We start from the raw sequence: 9,990 nt of genomic DNA, 5'->3' as shown, positions 1-9,990 counted from the left end.
TTTAAATAGAAAAGTCCCTGTGGAGAATGCAAAGAAAGCTGATAAGGGGCTGACCAAGTCTGACTGGGACCCAGTCAGATGGCCCAGGTTCACCAGCAGCACTCTGCCCCGCGGTGGTAAACAACCAAAGTGAGCCAACACAGCTAGTGCAGGAAGGCAAATGTGAAGACTGGGCCGTGGTGAGGAGCAGCTGACAGGGCAGGTCAAGCTGCTTGAAAAAGGTGAAGAAAAAGTGGTTTCTCCTGGTTAGGTGAAAGCTGGGACTTAAAGGAACATTTCATAGGTCCAAGAATAGTGACATGTAAGTAGACGAATGCAAGGGGCAGAGTTGTGGCCAAGGGGTGTCCTCTATTTCATACTGCAGAGGAGGCAGGTAGAGACTGGCAGGGGAAGGTCTCTGCGAGTCATGGAGTCAGGGTCTAGGTAGCACAGGTAAGCCAAGGTGATGGCAGCCTGGGGCCAGGTTCAGTTTTTAGTGAGTAAAGGGGAGCAATCAAGAGGTAAAGACTTAATAGTGGAGATTATGAAAATTAACCTATTTTTTCTCTTCTAAAAATTATATTTATTTATATGCATTATATGTATGTATGTACATGCTGGGGGTGTGTATACCACAGCACAAATGTGGAGACCAGAGCACACCCAAAAGGTGGCTCTCCCCTTCTACAATGTGGATCCTGGGAGTCCAACCTAGGCGGTTAGAGATGGCTAGTCCTCATTCAGCCATGTTGCTAGCCCCATAAAAGTAATCTAAAATGGAGGGATGTGAAGGATCTGAGCAAGACTGAAGGAGCTTTCAGGGAATGCAGAGTTTTAATACAAGCTGGGAAGTTTGGAAGCAACCCTAAATCTAAAGTTAGATTTGCTTAGGATGGGGTCGTAGCTCAGTATAGAGTCATTGGCTTAATCTCCAATACTGCACACACATCTAAACTTCTCTCAGATATGTGATTTCTGCTGGGTATGGAACCCAGTGTTCTAGCGCTGAGCCACGTCCCAGTCCTTTCAGACTTACTTTCTATTTGAGACTACCAAACTGCATAACCACAAGTCCGTCACTTTTGCTCTCTCAACTTAATTTTATTTTTTTATTTTTCATCATGGACCATTTACTCCAGAGAAAAATACTAGGGAGACAAGTATAAATATAGAGGAAACAAAGAGAATGCTTATTTCTAGGAAAACCATTATTTTTTTTTAAATTAAGATTTATTTATTTAATTTATATGAGTAGATTGTAGTTGTCTTCAGACACACCAGAAGAGGGAGTCAGATCATACTACAGATGGTTGTGAGCCACCATGTGGTTGCTGGGAATTGAACTCAGGACCTCTGGAAGAGCAATCAGTGCTCTTAACCGCTGAGCCATCTCTCTAGCCCAGGAAAACCATTATTAACATTTAAATTCTCTTACTACATGGTTGGAATTATATTACATGCAGAATTTGATATTCATTTAATTAAAATTGGACCACTGAGATCTGCTGTCCATTGTCCTAATTAGGCTCTCAACTACTGTAATAGAATTACCTTGAAAGCTTAAGAAGAGTTCATTTCAGCTTACAGCTCCATATTCCAGACCATCACTGAGGGCAGTCAGGGCAGGAACCTGGAGGCAGGAGTGGAAGCAGAGGGCGTGGCTCTTACTGGCTTACTCAGCCTGCTTTTTTTGTTCCTTTAAAATTTTTTTATTTAGGGTTTTTCAAAACAGAGTTTCTGTGTAGTCCTGGCTGTCCTGGAACTTGCTCTGTACATCAGGTTGGCCTTGAACTCAGAGATCTGCTTGCCTCTGCCTCCCAAGTGCTGGGACTAAAGATGTGCACCACTGCTCGCTCTCTGGTTCTGCTTTCTTATAGTATCCAGGACTGTCAGCCCAGGGGTGGCTTTGCTTATTGTGAGCTGGACCCATACATCAGTCACTAATGTAGAAAACGCACTGCAGCCTTACTCACAGGCTGGTGGGGGTGTTTCCTCACCTGAGGTTTGTTCTTCCCAAATGACTAGAGCTGGTGTCAAGTTGGCATAAAACTAGCCAGAACACCTGTGGTGGTTTGAATATGCCTGGCCCGGGGAGTAGCACTATTTGGAGGTGTGGCCTTGTTGGAGTAGGTGTGACCTTGTTGGAGGAAGTGTGTCACTGTAGGCATGGGCTTTAAGACCCTCCTCCTGATTGCCTGGAAATCATTCTTCTCCTAGTAGCTTTCAGAAGAAGATGTAGAACTCTCAGCTCCTCCTGCACCATGCCTGCCTGGATACAGCCATGTTCCCACCTTGATTATAATGGATGAACCTCTGGATCTGTCAGCCAGCCCCCATTAAATGTCCTTATAAGAGTGGCCTTAACCATGTGTCTGTTCAGAGTAGTAAACCCTAACTAAGACACTACCCACTGTCGATGGATAGAATATTAGCAATCAGTTAAGTTTAGATGGGGAGGACAGAAATACTGTTTTCTTTCAGATTTTTTCTATAGATTAGAAATTTTTAAAAATTAAGAAGTTACCATGCATGGTTGAGATGGTTAGTGGATAGAGGGACTTGCTGCCAAGCCTGATAAACTAAGTTCAATCCCAGGACCTGCTCATGGTGGAAGGAAAAAATTGACTTTTGCAAGTTGTCTTCTGGCTTCTACATATGTGCTAGGGCATGCACATGTATTTGTGTACACCTGAACACATACAAAATAAGTAAATATTTTTTAAAAGTTACAGTTGTGAAGAAAAAGAAAAAAATTGTTTTTTTTAAAAGAATTATTGATTTATTTTATGTATATGAGTACACCATTGCTGTCTTCAGACATACCAGAAGAGGGCATCAGATCCCATTACAGATGGTTGTGAGCCACCATGTGGTTGCTGGGAATTGAACTCAGGACTTCTGGAAGAGCAGTCAGGGCTCTTAACCACTGAGCCATCTCTCCAGCCCGAAAAAAATGTTTTTCAATTTTAAAAATTATTTTATTTTTTTAAAGATTTATTCATTTATTATATACAAGTACACTGTAGCTGTCTTCAGACACATCAGAAGAGGACATCGGACCCCATCACAGATGGTTGTGAGCCACCATGTGGTTGCTAGGATTTGAACTCAGGACCTCCGGAAGAGCAGTCAGTGCTCTTAATTGCTGAGCCATCTCTCCAGCCCCTAAAATTATTTTATATGTATGGTGTTTTGCCTGAATGAATGTCTGTGTACCACATGTGTGCCTGATATCCATAGACACTAAGAGAGTGCAGAGTACCCTGGAACTAGCATTACAGCTCTCATGTGGGTGCTTAGAATTGAACTCAGAACCCCTAGAAACACAGCCAGTGCTCTTAATCACTGAGCCATCTCTCTAGTACCCCCCCAAAACCCAAAAATTTAAGCACAATGTGTAGAAACAATAAGAACCACATGAGGTTTTTCACTCTCATTTTGTATTTATTTGTATGTTTGTTTGAATGTGCGGGCACTACTTCTCTGCAAGAGGGCAGAGAGGCAGGAGAGGGCCTTGGGTCTCCTGGAGCTGGAGCTACAGAGAGCTATGAGCTGCCCTGTAGGCACTTCGAACTGAATCCAGGTCCTTTGCAAAAGTAGTAAGTTGTCTTAACTGCCAAGCTGTTTCTCCAACCCCCACATGTGATTTTAAAGATGTCAATAATATTATATTTACTAAGTTGAATGACTGATAAATGTTCATTTTATTATTATTTACTAGTTTAAATAAAAATATTACTGTTATGTGTGTTGGGTGTAATTATATACACATGTGTATTGATGCATGTGGAGGCCAGAGGTTGAGGCTTTCTGTCCACCTTGTGTTTTGAGGTAGGTCTCTCCCTAGGACCTGGAACCTACTAATTAGACTAATCTAGCAAGCTGTCAAGTTCCAGGGATTGATTTGTTTTCCCTACTCCAGAGCTGAAATCACAACGATGATTTGCACAACGATGTGCAACAGAGTCTGCTCATCGATGCTTGGCTTTTTAAGTGGGCGCTGGAGATTGAACTCATGTCCTCATGTTTGTGTGGAAGCAGTGTTGTACCTGGGCTACCCCAGTCTCACACATAAGGTTTATGGTGAAACTTGTTTGCATAGAGACAGATCTCCTCTCCCTTCAAAGAGTGCCTGCCTTTTCTCTAGCAAAATAGTTTACAACTTTTTATGATCTGAAAGGTTTTTAACTATTGCTTTAGATAGGTTTCTTGAGTAATCTTATTGCCGGCTTAGGAATTTCCTCAATGTTTCCCTTGTCCCTTATTCTACACTGGGGAGGTCTCTCAACTTCTAGTTTGTGTGAGATAACTGCATATCTGTATGCTCCTTCTTCTCACCTTCTGAACACTCTTCTGATAAAAACAAGAAGTAGGGCTGGCGAGATGGCTCAGTGGGTAAGAGCACTGACTGCTCTTCCGAAGGTCCTGAGTTCGGATCCCAGCAACCACATGGTGGTTCACAACCAACCGCAATGAGATCAGACGCCCTCTTCTGGTGCGTCTGAAGACAGCTGCAGTAAATTACACCAGAGTGAGCAGGGCCGGCAGAGGTCCTGAGATCAACAGCAGCCACACACATGATAGCTCATGGCCATCTGTACAGCTACAGTGTACTCATACACATAAAAAAAATCTTAAAACAACAACAACAAAAAACAAACAAACCAAGAAGTAATCACCAGGGATTCCAGCCTACCTTACTTTGGGAAGTATAGAAAGAGAGAGCAGATGCCAACTCTGAAATTGATAGCAGGGGACAGGCATCAGAGACAGTGAAACATACAGGCATAGACAAAAGGCCCAAGGACAGAGAACAAATGGGCAAAAGAAATACAGAGGAACCTGTGTACACAGAAGGAGAGAGATAAGATTGGAGCAGAGAAACGCAGAAAAATGGGCTAGCAAGGAAAAAGAGAAACAGCCACGAGAAGCAGGTGGTATTTCCAAGACCAACACACAGAGAAAACGGAAGCCAGAGGGAAGCCGACAATAATAAAAGTACTGAGTAAGACAGAAGACAAAGTAATGTTCGACATAGACATGGCACCACACAATTTACTAACATGAAGTACTGCAGGCAGATGAGATGATGGGGGCGGGGGTAAGGGCCAGGCAGACAGAAGGGCAGCTAATCCGAAGCAGAGGCAGGAACAGAGAGGAAGACAGATATCTAAGAGGAAAGACAGAACCAACAAGTGAGGAGGTTCTGGAACACAGGCCATTTAAGAAGCAAAAATGAAGGACAGTGTATGATATGGAGAAGTCTGATCATCTTTCTCAAAAAAGGTCTGTGTACAGTCAGAGTCTTTGTCTCTAAAGTGCATGGAGAAGAGATAGAAGAAAGGGTTTAGGGGGGTGGTTAATAGAGAGCAAACTCTTTAGATAAGGAAGAAGGCAAACTTCTTGGACAGACTTAATAACCCCAAAGGACCTGGAGCCACTCACCCTGAAGACCTAGGCATGGTGGGAGCATGCTGACAGACGTGTACTTGGGAAGCAGAGGAGGTCCAAGGCAAAGTGAACCTGGGCTACAAGGCTACACTTTGCCTTCCTACAAAAGGAAAAGCAGAGCAGGTGCCTGCCTGCTTCCTGTGCACGGAAGGAAGCACAGGATGCACGTCACTGCACTTGTGACGTATGTTTCTCTATGTCATCGCAGGGCAGTTCACTCCTATCGTGGCCATGGCTTTCCATGACACAGGTTCTTAGGGAAGAGACCAGGGAGTGTGTGCTGTCTTCCAGATCACTTACCAGGTTGACTAGGGGAGGGTAAGCTCTTCCGGAGCATCTCTGCGGCAGCGAAAGCAAGCAAAGAGCAACCAGTCAATTAAAAAGACGACACCCAGCTCTGTGAGACCTAGGAGGTAGGATTGGAACGATAAATGGGAAGAGGTGGCAAAGCCCGGAGAAGTTAGGAAGTTCTGATGTGTGACAAGGTACCAGGGAACCTGGGAGAGAAGAGATAAGAACCACACCCACTGAGAAGTGATGGGAGTGGCTGTGTCCACACAGTGGTGGGGGTTCAGATGTGTGGACCTCCCTGAAGTGGCATCTAACAAACAGAATGATAACTGGCTCTGGGGAGAATCATTCCTGGCCTGGGAGAGAAGGCCAGAGAAGGCTATGTGGAAGACTTACTTTTATCCTTCATTAAAAGTCTTTTTTTTTTTTTTTTTTTTTTTTTTTTTTTTTTGGTTTTTTGAGACAGGGTTTCTCTGTGTAGCCCTGGCTGTCCTGGAACTCACTCTGTAGACCAGGCTGGTCTTGAACTCAGAAATCTGCCTGCCTCTGCCTCCCAAGTGCTGGGATTAAAGGTGTGTGCCACCACCGCCCAGCAGAAGCCTTATTTTTAAAAGCACTTATTTTATGTGTATGAGTGTTTTGCTGCATGTATGTATGTGCACTCCACGTGTGCCTGATGCTCTGGGTGGTTCAGGGTGTTAACTTCTCTATAACTGATGTTACAGAAGGGTGGGTGTGCGCCACCATGTGGGTACTGGTAATCAGACCCCAATCTTTTGCAAGAGCAACAAGTGCTGTTGACTGCTGACCCATCTCTTCAGCCCCTACTTTATTTTTTATGTGTATGTGTATTTTGCCTCAGTGTATGTATATCATTCATGCAATACCCAAAGATGCCAGGAGAGGGCGTTGTATCCTTGGAGCTGGAGTTACAGATGGTTGTCAGCTACCACATCAGTACTGGGAATCAAACCTGGGTCCTCTGGAGGGACAGCCAATGCTCTTAATTTGTTAGCTGTCTCACGAAAGCTTTAGGTTTCATACTTTGAGAATTTCATAGCATGTTTATGTCTATTCGAAAGTTGACTGGGGAAAAATACCTAAAACAAACAAGAAGAAAGAAAAGCAAGCAGAGATGTGGACAGCCAGAACCCGCTAAGCAGACAGCAAAAAGCCAGGAAAAAAGAGACTAGGAAACCAGCGAAAAGACTGAGGCAGGCAGACTGCCTGTGAAGAGACAGAAAATTAAAAAGGAGGCAGGGTAAAGGATATGGTACAAATGCAGATGAGACCTCAAGGCGAGGGACCCACTGAAGGGCCTGGGGAAAGGAACTGAGCTCATTGATGCGTTGTCAGCACGACCCTTGGAAGCCCTGGGAGAAACAGCAGATAAGTAGAGTAAAAAGATACAAACTGAACTGCGGGAGAGCAGCAGACAAGAGAGGCAGGCAGGGGCGAGGACACAGCTACAAGGAGTCAGAGAATGCCAAGGATCTCAGCAGAGACATGGGGGAACCGAAGCAAATAAAAGGTGAAGATGAGAGGCAAACCATGATGGGAAACTGTGGCAAGTCCTGGAAGGTAGACAAACCAAGAGACAGGCAGGCGGGGAGACAGATGGCTAGGGAGAGAGAGTGGTGGGCAAACAGCCAGAGAAGCAGACAGACAACCAGGGAGAGAAAAAAGCTGCCAGCCAGCGAGGGAGGAGCAGACAGGCAGGCAGGCATCATAACAGAAGCAAGCAGGTAGAGAGGTAGGCAGGAGCAAGGTGAGAAGACACATTGAGAGGTCACTAGGAAGCAGAAGAGTGGGAGCAGATGCCGACAGGCTGGGGGCAGTGGGGGAGGGGGGGTAATGAACAAGGAAAAGGAGCTGGGCAGATTAACAGGTGCTCTGTTAAAGAGACAAGGATGTAGGCCTGCCTGCACAGGGAGGCGTACCGCTGCCGCTGTCAGACACCTACACCTGCAGACCGTGACACATGTGGCAGGCAGGCAGAGGTGCCTGGCACAGGAGAGGACCCAAGAGACTGTTGCCACATGCTGTGCAATGTGGCAAGCATACAAGTGGAGACACTCTTAGTGTCAGAATGATGCACGCATGCATCCTCGGGCCAGAAAGGGGGGGAGCCAGGCATACTCAGGAAGAGCCATCCAGATTCACAGACGGGAAGAGAGAAGTGAACAGAGGACAGAGATGACTGCCACTTAGAAATGAGGCTCTTAGAGTCAAAAGTGTCAGAAAAAGTGTCATTGAGGGGTCGAGTGCACTTACAGAGGAACCCACATATAGAAAGAGGGGATACCCAAGCAGACTGGTAATGAGATCGAGAGAGGACAGAACCAAATAATATGGAAGCATAGGCAAGATAGTTCCACACTAAAAAACAAACAAGAAACCAATGCTCAATGAACTAAAGTGTAGTGGGGGTAGGGCGGGGGACTAGGCCAGCAAGAAGAAACATTTTAGCATTGTAAACAATAATCTGGAGACTATTCCTTTGTTAGAAATCCTTCCTTGGTTGTTGCCCACCTTCCCCTCGGGGTCCCTGTGAACACTGGAGAGAAAAGGTTTCCCCGGGGCCATGGATGGGGAGCAACAAAGACAGATCAAAAGAATGGGAGGAAACTGGAGGGAAGAAAAGAGTCAAGAACAAAAAAAGAAGGTGGAGCCGGGCTATCTGCCCTTCTTGCTGGCTTCTCAGCAAGTTTTATTCCAGTTGAGCCAGCTCTGTCAAATCTCTGTAGGAAAAACTTACTCCTGGACTCCCTGTCAACTGCTCATCTGATCCCTGCTACAACTTTAAGATAAACACTGGTATCCAGTTGGAAAGGACGGGTCAGCCGGTTCAGTGAAAAGGCCTGAGTGTTCGCCCTACCTCGTTCCTCTCCTCAGCTGCCTTCCTCTCCCCGTGCCTCAGTTTCTTCTACTTTATCAGTGTCGAAGGTCATGGAGGAAGAGGTGTTCTCTGAAACAGGAGAAAAGAATTTCACAATCTTCAGATCTGACCCTCTCCTCTTTCTTCTAAAAATCTGTCCTATTCACCACCAAATTAATTTTTCAAGTCAGATGATTTTACAAGCAAGTAACTGCAGGAGAGGAAGGGAAAGAGTGGAGATAAAACTGACAACAATTACAGAACACTGAGGGCTAGGCGAAGGAGAGAATCAAACATGGACTCCTTTGAAAAAACTCAATCATCGTATCTATTCATATCTCTCCCCCCAAAGTCACTAGGATTTCTGTCACTTTTTTTTAAGAAAGGAGAAAAAAAATCCAGTCCCGTTTCTCATTTAAAAGATACGTACACAATTAAACGCATTTTGACTTCAATGAGGTATGTAGAGAGTTATATATAAACATATATTTCATCTTTTTCCTTTTCAATGCCTGAAGGAAAAAAAAACCTTCACATCAAACCACTCCCTTCTGAAGTATTCAGAAAAAAAAAAAAAGCTTTTCTTTAGAGAAGGAAGGTGGGGGGAGGAAGACTAGTAAAGAAAAGAAAAATTCAATCTAGTTGGACTAGTATCTAACTAGTTAACCTTTAACAATTTATGCTGATGTCAGACTGAGCATGAGTACTGATTAATGCCCCCCCAAATATTTTTATAAGGGGGGAGTTAAGTCACAGCAGCCATTTTTGTTTTATGCAGAAATCCTTCATGCCCCCCAACACACACACACACACATACACACACACACTCTCTCTCTCTCTCTCTCTCAATACACAAGGAAAATGTATTAATCTGTGCACTAATCAGTTATGAAAAAAGGGAGAAATTTGTGGGGTTTTGAGTAGAAGCTTGGAGATGGGATGTAACAGGGAGAAGGGGGTTGTATGAAAAATGAAATATTAAGCCAGCCATTTTGTTTTAAAAGGGGATTTTACCCCCCTCTCTCTTTCTTTATAGAGGGGGTGGCGGTGCTGAAGGGGGGGTTGTTTTAAAAATAATTTCAAGGCGGCCATCTTAGTGCCTCAGCTCTGAGAAATATTTCTGAGCGCCCCCCTCAGAATTTAAATATATTTAAAGCAACCGAGGGGGGTAGAGAGAAGTCGAAAACTTTTATATACATATATATATAATTTTTTCTTTTTTTTTAAAAAAACGATCTCCCTTTCTTTTTCTCTTGGGAGGAAAGAGAGAAGGGGGAAAAAGTCCTTAAATTTTTCCAAGAACATTTTTTGGGGGTGGTGCGGCCCCCCTCCTCAGACGCCGGCCCCGGGGGTGGGTGTTCTGGAGGGGGGTGGCCCGGGGGTTTGGGGGG

At 44.6% G+C, this 9,990-nt stretch overlaps 1 protein-coding gene and 1 long non-coding RNA gene across 2 annotated transcripts in view; one reads left to right on the top strand and one right to left on the bottom strand.

The window, feature by feature from the left end:
• Positions 1 to 9,990, top strand: part of LOC116077736 (cytochrome b5 domain-containing protein 1) — a 34,600-nt gene that overhangs the window by 19,179 nt on the left and 5,431 nt on the right. The gene's annotated exons all lie outside the window — the stretch shown is intronic.
• Positions 8,414 to 9,973, bottom strand: LOC116077742. Its single transcript, XR_004113320.1, has 2 exons — positions 9,030 to 9,973; positions 8,414 to 8,689 (listed from the first exon to the last, which is right to left on the bottom strand). It is a non-coding gene; the product is annotated as an uncharacterized LOC116077742 (long non-coding RNA).

Source organism: Mastomys coucha, unplaced genomic scaffold (assembly GCF_008632895.1).
Source record: "Mastomys coucha isolate ucsf_1 unplaced genomic scaffold, UCSF_Mcou_1 pScaffold5, whole genome shotgun sequence".
In the NCBI taxonomy this organism is placed as follows: Eukaryota; Metazoa; Chordata; class Mammalia; order Rodentia; family Muridae; genus Mastomys; species Mastomys coucha.
This window is presented reverse-complemented; position numbering and strand designations above follow the sequence as displayed.